General features: G+C 37.0%; 1 protein-coding gene across 5 annotated transcripts in view; it reads right to left on the reverse strand.

The window, feature by feature from the left end:
• LOC147830374 (endogenous retrovirus group K member 7 Gag polyprotein-like) overlaps positions 1–17,660 on the reverse strand; it is a 125,999-nt gene that overhangs the window by 3,865 nt on the left and 104,474 nt on the right. For 2 of the 5 annotated variants that reach the window (XM_087213726.1, XM_087213735.1), the window contains exon 4: positions 1–79. The gene's annotated coding sequence lies outside the window, so the exon portion shown is untranslated. The other 3 variants (XM_087213717.1, XM_087213721.1, XM_087213736.1) reach the window with 2 other exon arrangements.

Raw genomic sequence — 17,660 nt, forward strand, 5'->3', positions numbered from 1 at the left:
CTTGAGTGTTGGGCTGTCTTGAACTTTCCTCCACCAGATCAGTTAGTCCACATCCTTTAATTGTAGTCTCCTGCAAGATCTCAGGACATGGGAAAATAGACAAACTTTGTTCCAGAGTGTAACACACACTGCCTGTAGTCCAATTGTGACTGGAGACCTGTTTCCAGCTGAAACCTCCTGAACCTGGCCTTTACTTTCCACATTCCTATCAGCAGTCTGGTATTCTAAGCTTCAACCAGAATCACTATAAAGTCTGCTTACAGAATTCTAAGGCTTCTCTAGCCTCCATTTCCAAACCCTTTCAAATTTCTCCCACAAACCAGTTCTGAAGACTTTTACCCGATTTGGTCGGGAATAGGTATAGCAACAACTTCACTTCTCATACTAATTTTCTTTATGATTCCTTTATCCATTACCAACACTCACAAGTCTTATAAGAAAAGAGAATTATTTTGGCTTGTTTTTCAGAGGGTTCAGTCTATGGTTGGCTAATTCCAAGGCAGAAATAACATGACAGAAGGACCTGGCAGGGGACAGCTGCTTACCTCATAGCAGCCAGAAAGAAGAGAAACTTTTGGGGACATTTTAGTCTAAACCATAACACACATGTACTAAAGGAATAAGGCCCCCAACATCAGGGGGATAGGAACACATATAGCAGCTACAAAAGGGAAGCACACATGGAAGTATGTTTACAGGATGGATGTTCATAAGCAAAATAATGTAACCTATTTGCTTTTAAATATTACTTGTGAAAAAGTTATATTTGGGGATTTTTTTAAGAAAAGAGCTGAAATCACTTGCTATTGTTAGAAATTGCCCGTGGGGTTGCATCCAGGGAATTTAGCTAGGGTTTTTGTGGATGCCACCCAAAACTGGGAAACACTAAGTAAAAGTTAACTATAAGTTAAAATGACATTATTCTCTTCCTTTGTGAATTTCTACCAAATGAGGACATTTTAGCAATGATATTACATTCATTAGGAGGACAGAATATCATAGCAAATCAAGCACAGCCATAATGAAAATGCAAGATATTCTTTTGCATTTTTCCATAAGCCACTATGTTCAGATAGGGTAAAATGTAGTGTTCCTAATGATATAACAGTGTAAACAGATGTAAATGTTCTTTATCTATAATGTGAATAGATATAAATGACAGAAATTTGTGAGTTGGATTCAGCACCTTCCAAAGAAAAACATCAACATTTCTTGATACAAAACATAATTTTTCAAGATTGAACTTAAAATTTTTTGGAGGTTGTTTTGTTTCTGCTTTTGCTTTTAGGGGTTTTGGGGGGGTTTTTTTGAGACAGGGTCTCACTGTGTAGTTCAGGCTGTCCTCGAGCTCACAACAATCCTCCTGTCTCAACCTCCCAAGTGCTGGAATTACAAGGCATGTGTCACTAAACCAGCATTAAAATTGTTTTTATAACTTGAATTATTCATGTAGAAACAACTAAGAAATAAAAAATAGTACTTTCAAAGAAGAGAATCATACTCAAATATATAATCATTCACAAAAAAAGGACTATAGGGACAGACAAATGTTAAATATGGATATGTTGATGGTTTCCACAGAGAAATAGAGTGTGCTAGATGTGTGTGGTAGTTCATGCCTGTAATTCCAGCACAGACTGAGGCAGGAGGGCAGGAAGATCACAATTTCAAACCCAACCTGGGCAATTTAGGGAATTAGCAAGATCTTGTCTCAAAACAGAGGGCCAGAATGTAGCTCAGTGTGTAGGCTCAAGGTTCAATCCCCAGTAACACACACACACACACACACACACACACACACAGAAAGAAATGGAGTATATACAAACATTAGATCAGTGATTCTGAACCCTTCTAAAATTGCTACCACATCTTCAACAGTACTTTCTGTTTTATGTGTAATCCAACATTCTGGATGTATTCTCATTCAATTCATCCCACAACTCCTATAGTTGTCTATATTTGGATATTATAACAATGTATACAGGTGTATGACAAAGTTATCATGTACAGCCAGTGGTTTTCTGTGAGTAATTTTAAGGTATGCTTAACTCCCTCCCTAAGAATTATAACTTGTGAAACTATATTACCCAGATTTTCTTATAGTGGTCACTCACTTAGGATAGAAAAAAGGAGCAGAAAATATTAAATTCTTAGTATACTACCAAGGAAACATTATTAAATTTTTCCAAAAATTGTAGCTATTTAGAGTATTATGTATTCTTAAAATCTCAAATAAAAAGACAAACCAGGTACTTAGATTCTTCCACCACTTACTTTCCACATTTGTGAAATCAGGTGAATATGCTATTCCTCTAGAGGTGAACCTTCTGGGCTGCTGTACCACCACCCCAAGTGCCAAGGAGCAGAGCTGTCCCCTGCACAGAGGAGGTGAAATTTCTGGACCACTGTACCACCACTCCCAGGGTAGAGGAGGTGAGCGACGCAGATGCCAGCATCACATATCCCAAACCAACCCCCTTTGAAATGAGAAGACATGTAAACAAGTCTCAAAACCAGACTTCCAGATCACCTAAAGCAACCTCAAAGGGAAATGAGATGGAACACTCTGATACTCAACCACCTGGACTCCCTGAACTGGCAACAAAAGAGGATCTGGAAAAAATAAAATCAGAAATAATTTCTCAGATATCAGGAGAGACTGTGCCCATAGTGCAAGATAGGATTAATAAATCTAGAGAGGACACAGATAAAAAAAATAGAAGAGCTGAGGAACATGATGGAATCCCAACATAGGAAACAAATGGAATCCATAAAACAGATGCAAACAGATTTCCAGGAGATTAAAAACTCCATTGAAAGATTACACAGCAGAATAAGCCAACACAGATATAGAAGATAAAATTGCAATTAATCAGGAAAAGAAAAATTGCTTTAAAATTGTAAGAGACCACAAGAAATCAATCCAGCAGCTACTAGACAATGCAAAGAAGAATAACATAAGACTGATCAGACTCAATGAAGAAACAGGAAAGTGCAGATGACATAAAAAAACCTGTTCACAGAAGTGATGGTAGAAAACTTCCCAAGCAGGGAAAAAGAACCTAACATACAGATAAGTGAGGCATATAGGACTGCAAATAGCCTTAATCAAAAAAAAAAAAACAACAACAACAACAAAACTACACATAGACATATAATTGTTAAGATTCCAGAAACTCAACAGAAGAACAAAGTTCTACAAGCAATTAGAGAAAAGAAACAAATCACATACAAAGGAAAGCCCATCAGAATCACAGCAGACTTCTGAACACAAACCCTCAAGGCAAGAAGAGCTTGGAGTGATGTATTTCAAGCCCTAAAAGAAAACAGCCTCCAACCCAGATTGATGTACCCTGAAAAAGCTTCTTTCAAAATTGATAGAGAAATAAGATACTTTCATGTCAAAGAACACCTTAGGAACTTCATGAACACCAAACCAGCACTCCAAAATATTTTAGACAGTATTTTAGGAAAAGACAATGAGGATCACAACCCTAGGAAGCACAGCAGAATAAATCCATTGGGCACGACAAGAAATTAAATGCAAAGGGGAAGAATCCAACAAAAAGAAAAAGTCATGACAATGATAAGTCAATACATATCAGTTATAACCATCCATGTTAATGGTCTCAATTCACCAATCAAAAGAAATAGACTGACAGAATGGGTCAAGAAGCAAGAGCCAACAATATGCTGCCTATAAGAAACACACTTAATTGAAAAAGAAACTTATAGACTGAAAGTTAAAGGGTGGAAAACAATACTCCATGTGACAGGAACCCCCAAAATGGCAGGAATAGCTATCCTCTTTGCAGATCAAGTGGATTTCAACCCAAAATATGAAACACTTCTGGCCCCAAGAATTTCAGATAAGGGACAATCAATTTGTATGTACAAATCTATTGTGAACATGTGTTTTCATTCATCTTAAATAAAAACTTAAGAACAGAACTGTTGGTTCTTAACAGTAATACAAGTAATTTCTATATTGTTTTCCAAAATGGTTTTATCATTTTACATTCACCTTAACTAGAAACTTCTAACTGGTTCACATCTAAGCTGAAATTTGTTCTTTTAAAACTTTTAACTTCATCTCCCTAATGAGTATATAATTCAATCTTGTTATTGTACTGATTAGTATTTTTGTGATTCTAGTGTTACACAACTTTTCTTGTGCTGTACTAGCTATTTATCATCTTCTTGTGTCTACTTTTTAATTGGGTCATCTATTAATGAGCTGTAAGTGTTCTTTATATATTCTGGTCATAGGTTATATGTATTATATTAACTTTTTTTTTTTTGGTACTGGGGATCGAACTCGGGTCCTTGCGCTTGTGCGGCAGGCAGCAAAACCACTGAGCTAAATCCCCAGCCCTATATGTATTATAAATATGGTCTGTTTAAGGACTTTTCATGTTTTTAACAATGTCATTTAAAGTTCTACATTTTGATGGAATCTCATTTATCAATTTTTTTCTTTTATACATCATCTTTTTTTTTTGTATCCCAGAAAATTCTGGCCTACCATAAATTCATGAACATTTTCCCTTATAATTTCTTAAAGTTTTATAGTTTTAGTCTTTCATATTTAGGTTCATAGATCCTTTCAAGTTATTTTTAATGTATGGGAATAAAGGGTTGGGGTTAATTTTTTACATATGGATAACGGGTGTTCTAGTACCATTTGCTGAAAACACTATCTTTTCCTCTGCTCTTGAGTTGAGTTTATGTTCTATAAAATGTTAATGTTAAATAACTTTCAAAACTCAGTTGGCCACATATGTGTGGTTCTATTTCTAGATTCTCTGTTTTATTCCAATGATCTATATGTCTTTCCTTACACCAACACAGCCTTGATTACTGTAGGTTTAGAGGAAGTCTTAAAATTAGGTAATAAATGTCTTCCAACACGGCTTTTTTGTTTCTTTTTACTTTTCTAGGTCCTTTGTAATTCTACATAACTTTCAAATTTCAATATCCAATTCTTCATTTGTAGCAAGTATACATAAACCTGAATTTGTATATATACCTTGTATTTTCTAATCCTGCTAAATTCAAATGCAAGTTCTAGGGGCTCCTAGAGATTTCTTAGCATTTTCTCTGCAGATGATCGTTTCATCTTACATATAAAGATTTTACTTCTACCTTGCTAATCCTATGCTATTTGTTTCTTTTTATTTCCAGACTATTTTGGTTTGTGTCTATGTTTCAAAGTTTAATGGACAGATGAAGAGTAGGCATATCTGTCCTTGTTCCCCAGCTTAGGGAGAAAGCATTGTATCTTTTCCATTCATATAAGGTGTTTTTGCTGAAAGTATGGAGTACATCTCTTTTATCTGTTGAGAAAGTTCTGTTCTACTTCTAGTCTCCTGCTAGCTTTTACCATGAACAGCTGTAGAATTTATTCCAGTACTTTTTCTCCAACTAGTGACAGGATCATATGGCTTTTTCTTTTCCTCTGTTAAAATGATGACTTCTGGCAGTGGATCTTCCTTCTAATGCTGAACCAACACTGCCATCCCTACAATAAAACCACTTTCTACATACTGCCAGATCTGACTTCTAATAGTTTGTTTTATTAAATTTTTATCTATGTTCATACTTTTTTCTTCTATTATCTTTATCCAGTTTTAGGATTAGCACAATGTTGATTTCCTAAAATGAAGGGAAAAGTGTTCCTTCTTTTTTCTGCTTTAAATGTTTGATATAATTCATCAGTTAAAATGTATATGAACCTGTTGTTGTCATTTAGGTAGGTTTTCAAGCTAGGAATATACTTTAATAGGTGCTATTCAAATTTTATATTTCCTCCAGAGTCAGTTTCATTAATCTGTCTTCCAAGGTACTTCTTAGAAGTTGTCAATTTTATTTCAAAAAAGATTTCTGTAATATGCTTTCTATATCCTTTTAAATTCTGTAAACTCTGTGGTAATGTCCTTTAAATTTTGATAGTGTAATTAAAACAATGTATAACTGATATTGTATAATAGGAAGAAAAGGTCTAAAGGAGTAGGGGAAGAGGGAGAGGTAGGGGAAAGGAAAGAAGGGAAAAGAAAAAAATATGAGGACAGGAAAAAAATGTAAACAAAGTCTTCGCAAATAGGGAAGGGTGGAGGGGTGAAGGGAGGGTAGAGGAAGGGTGTGGGGAACAGGGAAAGGGGACGTTACTAGAACCTCTGCAGTAAGTCCTACTCTCCTGAGAGCCAGGGCAGCACAAGGTGAATTACAGGAAAGGTAGGAAAATGAGACTGAGAAGAAGCTGAGCTTTGGGTTTGATCAGTGCTGCTCTGGGCGGCAAAGACGAAAGCCCCCAGCTTACTGCACCTTTTATTCAGTACATCGGGAGAAACAAATGTAACAAATGACTCTGGACAGAGAGTTCAGTACATCGTCATAAACAAGATGTAACAACTTGCAGAGCGTCCAGTACATCAGCGTAAACAAGATGTAACAAACACGTTGTGGAGAGCTTAGTATATCAGCGTAAACAAGATGTAACAATCCAAGAACAATGAGGAACTGAGTAGATTAAGATTTTGTTCCTCCCAGGATGTCTTCAGCTGGTGTAATCTTGTCCTGGAGAATCACAGCATCACCAGATCATTGAGGTCTCAGTTGTGACCGGAGGCTAAAATGGAATTATGTCTCGGAATGACATAGCTGGGCTGTAGGAGGGAGAACTAGGCTAACCAAATGATTTTGCCCTACAATTATGTAACATTGCTCCCGACAGAAGGGGAAAAAATAAGAACCAAGCTACATCATGTAAAGGTACAAGATCCCAATGATGAATGTAACTGTATTTTATACCTAAAATGTACCAATAAATTTAATGGAAAAAAATAAATAAAAAAGGCAGGAACAATCAAGAAAAAGAAAAGGAATAAAAAAAGGAAGAAATGAAAAAAAATGTCTACTTCAGGTCGTGTCTCTGCTGTCACTGGAAGACAAAGGGGAAAAATAGTGCCCAGATTTGTGTTGCTTGATCTCAGCAAGCCAGCAGTAGAATTACAGAGGGGTTGTGGATAATCGCAGAAAGCCTGTGCCTTCAGCTCCACTGAAATTCAGGCTGGTTCTGGTTTCTGGCTGTGATGCTGGGACCCAGGTTGTTTGCCTGCAATACTTCAGGTGCCTCCTCTTGGCTTGAACTCAACTCTTCGACCTGGGGTGTCTCTCAGGGATGCACCTCACTCTAACAGTGGAAGACAGATGCAGTCAAACTGAAGCTGCTCTGAATTCTGAGTTCATTTGGAACCTTTTCAAAATGGTGACCAGCCAATTGCCCTCTCCAGGGGATGCCTGAACTGAACTAGAATGGAATTACTCACCAGCCACTGCATTTCACAGGGTCCACTGCTCCATTCCACTGTTGCATTTCTCCATGGAGACCTGTGGCATCACCAGTAGTCACCGTGTCTCTGCAGGTTCAAGCTGTCTGTCCCATGCTTTGAGTCAGGGCTCAAGGAGAAACTGCCACTTGCCACTTCCCACTTCAGTGTTGAGATCCTTCTCTTTGTTCTCCTTGTGGGCTCCAATTCTCACTTCAGATCCTTGCTGGGTCCCAGAGACCCGTTCTCTCCCTTTTCTCTTACTCACATTGCTATATTTCAGTGTCTGCACTTTGTATCTTGGAGAGGCTGTTTCTCTGCTGCTCACCACCTTGCCATCTCCTTGGAAGTCCCTCATAATTTCTATTATTTAGATTTTTTTTAGGTCTTTGTATGTATGTGTGTGTGCATGTCTTATGATGGCAGTGTTGTGTAATCAAGATTTTGAATACCCAGAAAAGAAAGTACATTCTAAAATATTTTGTTAATTCTAATGATGTTCATTATATGTTTCCTTACTTGAAATATTAAATATAGCTGGGCATGGTGGCTCATGCCTGTAATCTCAGCAGTCAGAAGGCTGAGGCATTAGGATCACCCCAGGCTTGGGGCCAACCTTGCCTACCTAGTGAGATCAAACCCAGCCTGAATTTACAGCAAAACTCTCTCAAGAAAAAAAAAAAATCAAAGAAATATTAAAAATAAAATAACTTAGCAGGTTTTTGCCCAAGATTTGCTCAACTTGAAAAGTAATGCAGAAATGAGTAGATTAATTCCTATTCCAAAGAAAATGTGGTTTTCTCCTTATTGGTTCTGAAAATTCAAACTACAGGTCAACATCCAAGCAAAAATTTTAGTTTTCTTGTTCATCTAGACTTTTCCTCAAGATCCTAAATACTTCAAGTCTTATCTTCCTTCTCATGAATAACTGGCATTTGCCACTGTAATGTTGCTTTCCTCTCTCCCTCCCTCCTTTCCTTCCTCTCTTAAAAAAACAAACAAGAATTGAAAGCCTTCCCAATGTAGTGAGGGATTGCTGATCAGTGCACTCTGGAATGGAGATGTTGGTGGATAGTTTTTCTAAAACAGACCATTTTCTGTTCTTCTAGATGAGAGGCGTTATCCACTGCATGCTGGCCAATGTGATAAAGTTCTGCACTTACACACTAATGGACATCTCTCCAGGATGAATGGAACAGAGAAGGAGAGGGCAACTCAGGCTCATTCAGAGATATCAGAAGAAGCTGAATATATTGTTATGACGTTGAAAGGTACTTTATAGTGCTAGAGTACAAAATTCTACTCTATCACAAAATCAACAGAATTTAGAGCTGATGAGCCAGTCACATTGGAATAGGGAGTCTCTCTCTCTCTCTCTCTCTCTCTCACTTTTCATTTAAAATAAAACTCTCAAGTGAGGCATGGTGGCAGATGCCTGTAAACCCAGCATTCTGGGAAACAAGGGCAGGAGATTCACAAATTAAAGCACAGCATGGGCAACTTAGTGAATTGGCGAGATCCTATATTATAGATAGATAGGTCTGTGGATATAGTTAAGTACAAAGTCCTGGGGTTCAATCCCAATTACCACCAAAATTAATTAAACAACAAAACCCTTCAAAACATGACCACAATCAAATCATAAAACATAAATAAATCTAAATAGTAGAACCTTCCAGAAAACTGTCAAGGTTATGAAAAACAAGGAAACAATGAAAACATCTCCAAACTAGAAGAGAATAAAGGCCACAATAACTAATGCAATATCATGTCCTAGAATGGGATCCTGAAAGAAAAATGAAACTATTAAATACAAATAAAATCTAGTATTTTGTACCAACATACCAATATTGATTTCTTTGTGTGTATGTGTGTGTGTGTGCGTGTGCATGTGTGTGTTGGGAATTACACCTGGGCCTTGTACATGGTAAGCAAGTGTTTTACCACACTGAGCCTTGTTCCCAAGTGGTTTCTTAGTTTTGTAAAATGTTCACATTAGGGAAAAATCTGTAGTTACAGTGCTTTGTTAATCTTCTGTTAATTTAAGATTATTCCAAAATTCAGTTTATTAAAAACATTTTTAAAACTTTATCTCACATTGTCCCCCTTAAGGCTATAATATGCAAAAATAATACTTTATATTATACAATGTGTTTGTTTCCAATTTATATTATTTAATGCTTATATTCAGCTACATGCATAGCCAGGTTTGGTATAATTGTCCTCATTTTATACGTGAGAAAAATGGAAGTTTTGAGGGTTGATTCACTGTTGATTGGGGTACAGTCTAAGCTATTTTTATAAGGAGATAAAATCCAAGAAATGTTACCCCAAAATGTGCCACATTAGTATGCTGATTAATTCAGACTGAACACAAATGCAAGTCATCAAATGTACATAGGGACTTTTCTTGCATTTCTCTTATCCTGCTAAAGACAGATTCTCCAGAAGGAAGTCAACTGTTAGGAAAGCCCTCCCTGGAGATTTTTATCTGCCTGGGTAGATTAACACACAAGAGTCAAATCTGGAAATTAATGGCTAGATAGACAGGCTACTACTTATTCTTCTGGTAGCCCATTTGTTTTTTCCATAATCATTTACTTTTCCTAGGTGGCCTATCTCTCCCCTTTCTTCTCCCCCACAAAGAGGACATTTAAGCTTTTAGGTTTCAGTGGGTCATTCAGTGTGGTAGTCAGTATTTTGCAAAAGAAACAGATTTAATGCAGGACACAGGAATTTACAGGATTAGTTTACACTATACACCCACAGAGTCAAATGGAGAAGAGTGCAAGAGATCTGTCCATGTGCTAGAGATCTGAAGAATTCATCCAAGGGCCTGGAGCCCGCAGCAATGTCCCATATGAGTCTGTATTAGGAGTCCGAGGAATCTGTCACGGAAGACTCAAGAATCTGGTTGGAAAGTCCAAGGTTATGAGCTAGAGGCTAAAGAGTCTGTGCCAGCAGGTCAAAAAGCTGGTGCTGGAAGCTGAAGTGTCTATGCCAAAAGGGCAGGGATGATACCCAAGGCAAAGCCAAAGACTAGAAGTCCTCTGAAGAGAACAGTCGAAGCTCTTCCAAGAAAAGCCAGCTACAGCCATGCTCTTCTAAGGAAGATCAGCATAAAATCCTCCCGTCCTGTTCTTATATCATTACAACAACCCTCTTTAAATGGATCTTTCTTGTCCAGAACCACACCGACTCAATTCAGCGGGACACTCCTACTCAAGTTGACAATTTATTAACCACCACATTCAGTTTTAGCATTCCTGTGGTGTTTCTGTGCATGTAAATACTAGCAGGCTTTTATTTCCTCCAGAGTTAATTTCATTAATTTGTCTTCCAAGGTACTTCTCAGAAGTTATCAAATTTATTTCAAAAAAAGATTTTTGTAATATGCTTTCTATATCCTTTTAAATTCTGTAAAATCTGTGGTAATGTCTCCTAGATCTTGATATTGTAATTTTAAAAATGTATAATTGATATTGTGTAATAGGAAGAAAAAGTCTAAAGGAGCAGGGGAAGTGGGAAGGGTAGGGGAAAGGGAAAAAGGGAAAAGAAAAAATATGAGAAAAGGAAAAAAATGGAAACAAAGTCTTTGCAAATAGGGAAGGGTGGAGGGGGAGAAGGGAAAGCAGGGGAAGGGAAAAAAAAAAAAAAAGAACCAAGATACTCATGTAATGGTACTGATACAGAAAAGTTTTAGATAACTTAATAGATTGAATATTAAGGTAGTTGTAGAAGCAAAATAAGTAATGTGTTCTTTTAAGATTTGCTTTTCCTGTAACTCCTAGTTTAAAGTGAAGATTATCTGACTCTAACCAGTAACTTCATTAACCTAACAAAGTTACCAGGCCAGGATGAATTTACAATGTATATGGCCTATCTTGTGTCTGTGACTTGTAAATAAGAACTGGAATTGTATTTACATATTAAAGACCACTAGGGATGAGATAATGGCTAAAAAGTATATAAAAAGGGAAATGCTGCACAAAGGGGGCACGGATATTGACCAGACTGGTTTCTGGCATTCCGGTCCGCTCGCGAGAAGAAATTTTATTATTTTATCCGAATTCTGTGTCTCTGTGTATTTCTTTCTGAGATTTCTGTAACAGTACAAGATCCCAATGATGAATGTAACTGTATTTTATACCTAAAATGTACCAATAAACTTAATGGGAAAAAAATACTAGCAGGCTTTTTCTCTTGTTAATCTGCCCATTGTGGATTTCATCAGACTCAAATACTAAACCTTCAGAGAGAAAATTTGAACTTGCCTAAGGAGACCTCAAAAATGTAGTTTCTAAAAAAGTTTCTTTTAAATTTCTCTATCATGGTACAGACTAAAGACATTATGATATTGTCTGAGGACTGAGGCTCCTATATTCTTGTTTCATTCGGTTGGCCATTATCAATTGGTGAAAACAGGTTCACCAATATTATGTCTGCCATCTAGGCCAGAGGAAAGAAAAAGGAGACAAGCCACATCATATAGTTAAGGACAATGTACACAGCCACCCACATCATTTTGCAACGCATTAGTCAACCCATTAGTCAAAACTGTGTGCAATCCATTAGTCAAAACTTTGTGACATGGCTATATCTAACCTAATGGAAGCTAGGAAATGTGATCTGAGAGGCTACAACTTAGGTGCCATCACTAAAAGGAAGAAAAAAATATTATGGTGTTGTACTCAGGGTTTGCAAGGGAATAGGTTTAATACAGGACACATAAGTTATAGGATTATTTTATAATATTCAAAAAAAGTCAAATGCAGAGGAATGCAAGAGATCTATCCATGCACTAGAGAATCAAAGAATTCAGCCAAGGGCCTAGCTCCCACAGCAATGTCATGTACTGTTGTGCCCAGATTGTGAGGTCCCAAAGACCACCAGGAGGCCGTTTCCGATGTAAGTGCACGAGGGTCATTTATTCAAGCTTAAGTAGGGACTCTCAATTGTCACCGACACAGCGGATCGAGATTGAGAGCCCCGAGTTCCAAATTAGCGGGGTTTTTATAGAGGTTACAGCAAGGTTTGGAGATTCTCTACTTAGCAGTTACAATGATTGGTCAGCGCTTAACATGCATGAAGTGTACATTTCTGATTGGGTGAACTCATCAGGGGTAAGGGGTGATTACGTATAGGTTTTACAAAAGAAAAGAAGGACAAAGGTTAGTGGGCAACTGTCACGTGTTGATGGTCAGCAGACACAGTGACTAATGGTCACGACCACTCAGCACTGACAGTCAGCACATTGACAGATGGTTCCTACAGATAGTGGGCCCAGGATGTTCATTTCCTGGGTAAACAGATGGCTGAGTAATTAACTTAGGAACTTTGGTTTGTTACAGATTGTATCTTTTGTCCTAGATCAAGCACATTTTAATCATTAATGTGAGAGGACAAAGGAGACTACTCGATTTTGGGCAAAAGTGGAGTCATTCTGGTTTCACATAAGCAAAATGGAGTCACTTTGGTCTCACAGTACAAGTCCAGCTGAAGGCCTAGAGTCCAAAACAATGTCCTTCATTAGTCCAGCCAGTGGCCTAGAATCCACAGCAGTATCTCATGCTTGTCCTTACCAAGGAGTTGCACCAGGAAGGCCCAAAGACCAGTGGTGGATGCTAGAAAGCCTGTGCCAGTGGGGTGAAGGATTTATGCCACTAGGCTGAGGGATCTACACTGGAGCCAGGAAGTGATGCTCACAGAAAAGATCAGAGCTCCCCTGACTAGAACAGCAGCCATTCCCAGTGAGAGCAAGGACCCAAGCTCCTCCAATTATGAAAGAACAGCCAATTTTGCATCACTCACAGCAAGTTTCTCCAAGAAAATCAACAACAAAACAATCTTCCCCTACAGTTCTCTTTTTATGCCTTTGGCAACAATCCTCAGGTGGGTCTTCCACACCCAGACCACACTGATTCAGTTCATCTGGGCTTTCCAAGTTAACCATTAGTTAATCTACCACATAGAGGGACAATTAACCAAACCTGCTACAATTGCTAAGCTCCTTAGAAGTAGACTAAGAACTTTAATTGAAGTAGAACAAGAACTTTAATCAAGATCTTCCAATTTCAAGTTTGATGGTACTCTTATTGATTACTATGTGTACTCTATTCACTTATACAGAAGAAGAAATTAAATGTGGTGTATTTCTTGTTTTACCTTTTAATGTCTTATTTTTTCTTGGTTTTTATTTTTCCTTTTAACATCTTTTAATAATTACATTTGCTACATCATAAAATCATTAATTTATTAGTCACTTCCTTTGGTGTCACATTCTTCTGATGTTTATGTGTTTCATGATGTCAGTTTAAGTATGTGAATGCTTCTTGAACACATAGCCAAAAAGGTTCTGCCTTTCAATTTTTTTTTTAAATTTGGAGGAAGACTGATTTGCTAAACAGAAGGCTGAAGAGAACTCAGCCAACTGTTCCTTGTTCTTTGGCCTATATTTGCTAATCATCATATGACCTTATCTCCAAGATCAAATCCAGGTTTCATGGAAATTAAAATTAAATATGACTTAGAGACTCTCCTTAAGAAAAATACACAATATTTTTCACTAATCTAAATTTAAATATGAAAGTTTTAATAATGAGAAATGAAATTATAATTTAAAAATTTTGAAGAGGATCAGAGATGTTAAAATTGTGATTTCTTTTTTAAATTTTACAAAAATATGTAATGAAGTAATCACATTGTTGGGGACCCTCCCAGAAACTTAGATGTAGCCTATACTAGTGAAAACTCGCATAAAAAATAGATACATTGACCAATGGAACAGGACAGAGTCCAAAAATCAACATAAGAATTTATGGTCAACTATTTTTCAATAAAGGTGCCAGGAACATACAATGGGAAGAGGACAGTTTCATCAATAGATGATGCTGAAAAAATTGGATATCTACATAGATACGAAGAATAAAATTGGACACTTATACTATACCATATGAAAATATCAACTCAAAATGAATTAAAGGCAAACATGTAAGACCTGAAGCTATAAAATTACTGGAAGACAACCATGACATTGGTCTCAGCAATGATTTCTTGGACATAACCCAGAAATCACAGGCAATGAAAGGAAAAATGTACAGATGGGATTACATTGAATTAAAAAGCTTAAAGTTTTTTCGTTTGTTTCACAATAAACATACTTCTTTTACCCATGTGAAATAGAGCTTCATTTGTTGAAAGGACAGAGTGAGAAAGAAATACATAAACATGTTGAAGATGAAAGGAAAGTTCTTAAGAAAACAAACACAAGTATACTTGATACTGGGAACCTTGTGGAGGACTTATCCCCTAAAACCATCATCTTATTGGATGTAAAAATAAATAACTTTCTGGTTTATTTCTATCTGTGCTTCTTTTCTTTTCTTTTTATCCCTACACCTACATGCAATTCTGACATCTCCTTTCCCCTACCTGGTATATATATTCTTTTTCCTTGTGTTTTATTTCCTGCTTTTTTAGTTCCCTCTTTTTTCATCCTCTAGTCCCTTTCTACCTACTCAATCTCTAATTCCTATCATTTGAATCCATTCATACAGAGACAGCTGCCCTGTCTTTTCTAAGCTGATTTTCATATCTTTAAAACCTACAGATGCTGGGAAATGCCATCAATCTGGAAGAGAACTGCAGCCACGTAATGCCTCACTCACCAAATGGAATTTCAGGGTGACCTTGTCTGATCACCAGGCCTGACTTATGATATCAGCCAATGATAAAATTGATAGCAGGCAAACTCCCTGCACAACGTTGGGGCAACAGCATCATCAATGGGCCAACGATGATGCATAGCTCTTCTCCCACTTTTAGACCATGAATTTTGGCTCAAGGGATTTTCTCCAGCAAGGATTAAGTTGTTCCACAGATAAGATGACAACATTACCAGTTTCTGAGCTGTGGGTTTATTGCTTGCTGAGGGATAATTACTCAGTAAAGCAAATTATTAGCAACATCACAGGATTTTAGTCCATTTCAATGGTTTTTAAGTTAAGCAGACAGCCTGGCATATGGATTAAGATCCCTAGGACTATGAAAGAGTCTCTTTTAAATTATGAACATATCATGGAGTTAAAGTAAAAGGGAAGGCGTATGTTGAAGCTTAATAATCCTACTTGTCATCTGTTCATTCTAATACAGTTCACTATAATCTTAATCCTGTATACTCATTTTTTAATACATGACCTATTTTAGTATTAAAATGAGCAGAAATCTATATGCAAAAAAAATGGATGGCATTAATATGCCTGCTGGCATTATCTCATTAATCCCCATGGTATTTTTGAAAGATCCACGAAATGTATTTAATCTGCATTTTACAATATGAAAGGAAGATATCCCAAAACTCTTTAACATGTTTAAGGTCACACAGTGGCTCAGTAATATACTTAGAAGTTAATTTTTCAAACAAGAAATTCTCTGACAATTAATCAGAAATACATATCCACTCTTTGATGACTAGAAAATTTATCTGAAACTGAATGAAGATTTAGGCAGAAATAAGCCATCAAAACTGGAGGTTTTATATCTTTAGGAGATTTTTCAATCCAAAAACCTGTAACATTTCATATAACACCTACTTAGATTTCATACATTACAATGAAGATATCTACCAAAAAATTTCTTCTGTGGTACTAGGGATTATCCCAGCCAGAGCCTTGAACATGCTAGGTGAGTGCTCTACCAATGAGTTATATCTCCAGCCCTTTTTATTTTTTATTTTTTTGGTACCAGGGATCAAACTCAGGAACTTAAGCTTTTGAGGCAGGTGGCAGAACTGAGCTAAATCCCTGGCCGTTTTATTTTTTATTTTGAAACAGGGTCTCACTAAGTTTCCCAGAATGGCCATGAACTTATTATTCTCCTACCTCAGGCTCCTGATTGGCTAAGACTCCAGGCATAAACCAGAGTGATCAGCTCCAAAAGGTTCTTATAAAGAAAATTTAGGGGCTAGAGATATAGCTCATTGGTAAAATGCTTACCTGATATGCACAAGACCCTGGTTTGATCTCTAGCACTGCAAAAAAATAAAGAAAATTAATTCAGAAAATCATTTCTATGGAAAATAATTCATAGGCCTCAGTTGAAGAAGAAGGTGCATTTCATAGATCAAAACTTATAGACAATAGAGCATATTGGAATCAAGAGTCAACTACTTCCTAGGGATTCTGATCTAGGAGCCAACAATATATGGTATGATGATAATAACAGTGGCCACATCTGCATGAGTCATGGAAAAAACACCCTCTCTATGTCCCCAGTGCTTGGCTTATCCTGATGTGCATGTATTTAATGCATAATCCTTGACTGCAAGGGGAAAATATGTGAATAATCAATGAAATTCAAATGTGTCTGTATCATTCTGCCCCAGTGAATCTCCATTTGGAGACAATGGCAATATTGCCAGAATATCTCAAGTTCTTTTCATTAATTGATGTTTTTCGAACCAGGAGATCTCCTCTATCTTCAACAACAATTTCTTAACTCTAACAACATCAAGGTTTTGCATTTGCAACTGCCATCAAGATGCTTTAATTGAACAGATAACCAGTAATTCTGTAAGTTTCTAACTTTATTGAGTATAAGCAACAGCAGGGGTATATGTTTAACACAGACTCACAGGCTTCCAATCATTCTGATTCAGGCAGAAGAGCATTTAAACAAAAACCCCAGAGGATTTTGATACAGGCATTCTAATGGCCTTTCACAAAAATAAAGCTTTTTTAAATGGCTTTACTCCACAGCTCAAAAAAAAAAAAGGAGACCCAGAAAAGTTTCTCATCAAAGCAACTCATTCATCTATTCAGCCATTCAAAACAAACAAACAAACAAAAAACACCTTACTGTGAATAGGGATCTCAGATATCACTGGTTTGCACAGAATTGGAGCCTGGTCTCCAATTCATTGCTATTTCCATTCTGCCTACTGCTAGATGTTATGGAAGTTTAAAACAATACACAAGGCTGGCAAAGGATGGAGCAAGTAATATTTACATTCAACTTTAAAAGGTAAATAGAATTTCAGCTACAAAGATAAGGAGAAGGAAATTGAGTCAGGGAAGATACCAATAATTGCATAATCACTTTTATTTAGAACTACAGTTCATACACAGAACACCAAATGAATGCATCAGAGATGGTGCTAGGGTGATATAGCTCAGGATTCCCCATTCAGCACAGTTCAGGGAACCTCAAAGGATTACCTTGTATATCCCCTGGGCCGTTCTCACCGCCACATGCAAGACTGCTGGTATTCTCTTTGGAAACCAAAGACTCCCAAAAGCAACAGCAACAGCAGCCTGAGCTCTTCTATCCAAATCA

Source organism: Heterocephalus glaber, unplaced genomic scaffold (assembly GCF_053883595.1).
Source record: "Heterocephalus glaber isolate CG9 unplaced genomic scaffold, H.glaber_assembly_v1.0 deba00000122, whole genome shotgun sequence".
Taxonomy (NCBI): Eukaryota; Metazoa; Chordata; class Mammalia; order Rodentia; family Bathyergidae; genus Heterocephalus; species Heterocephalus glaber.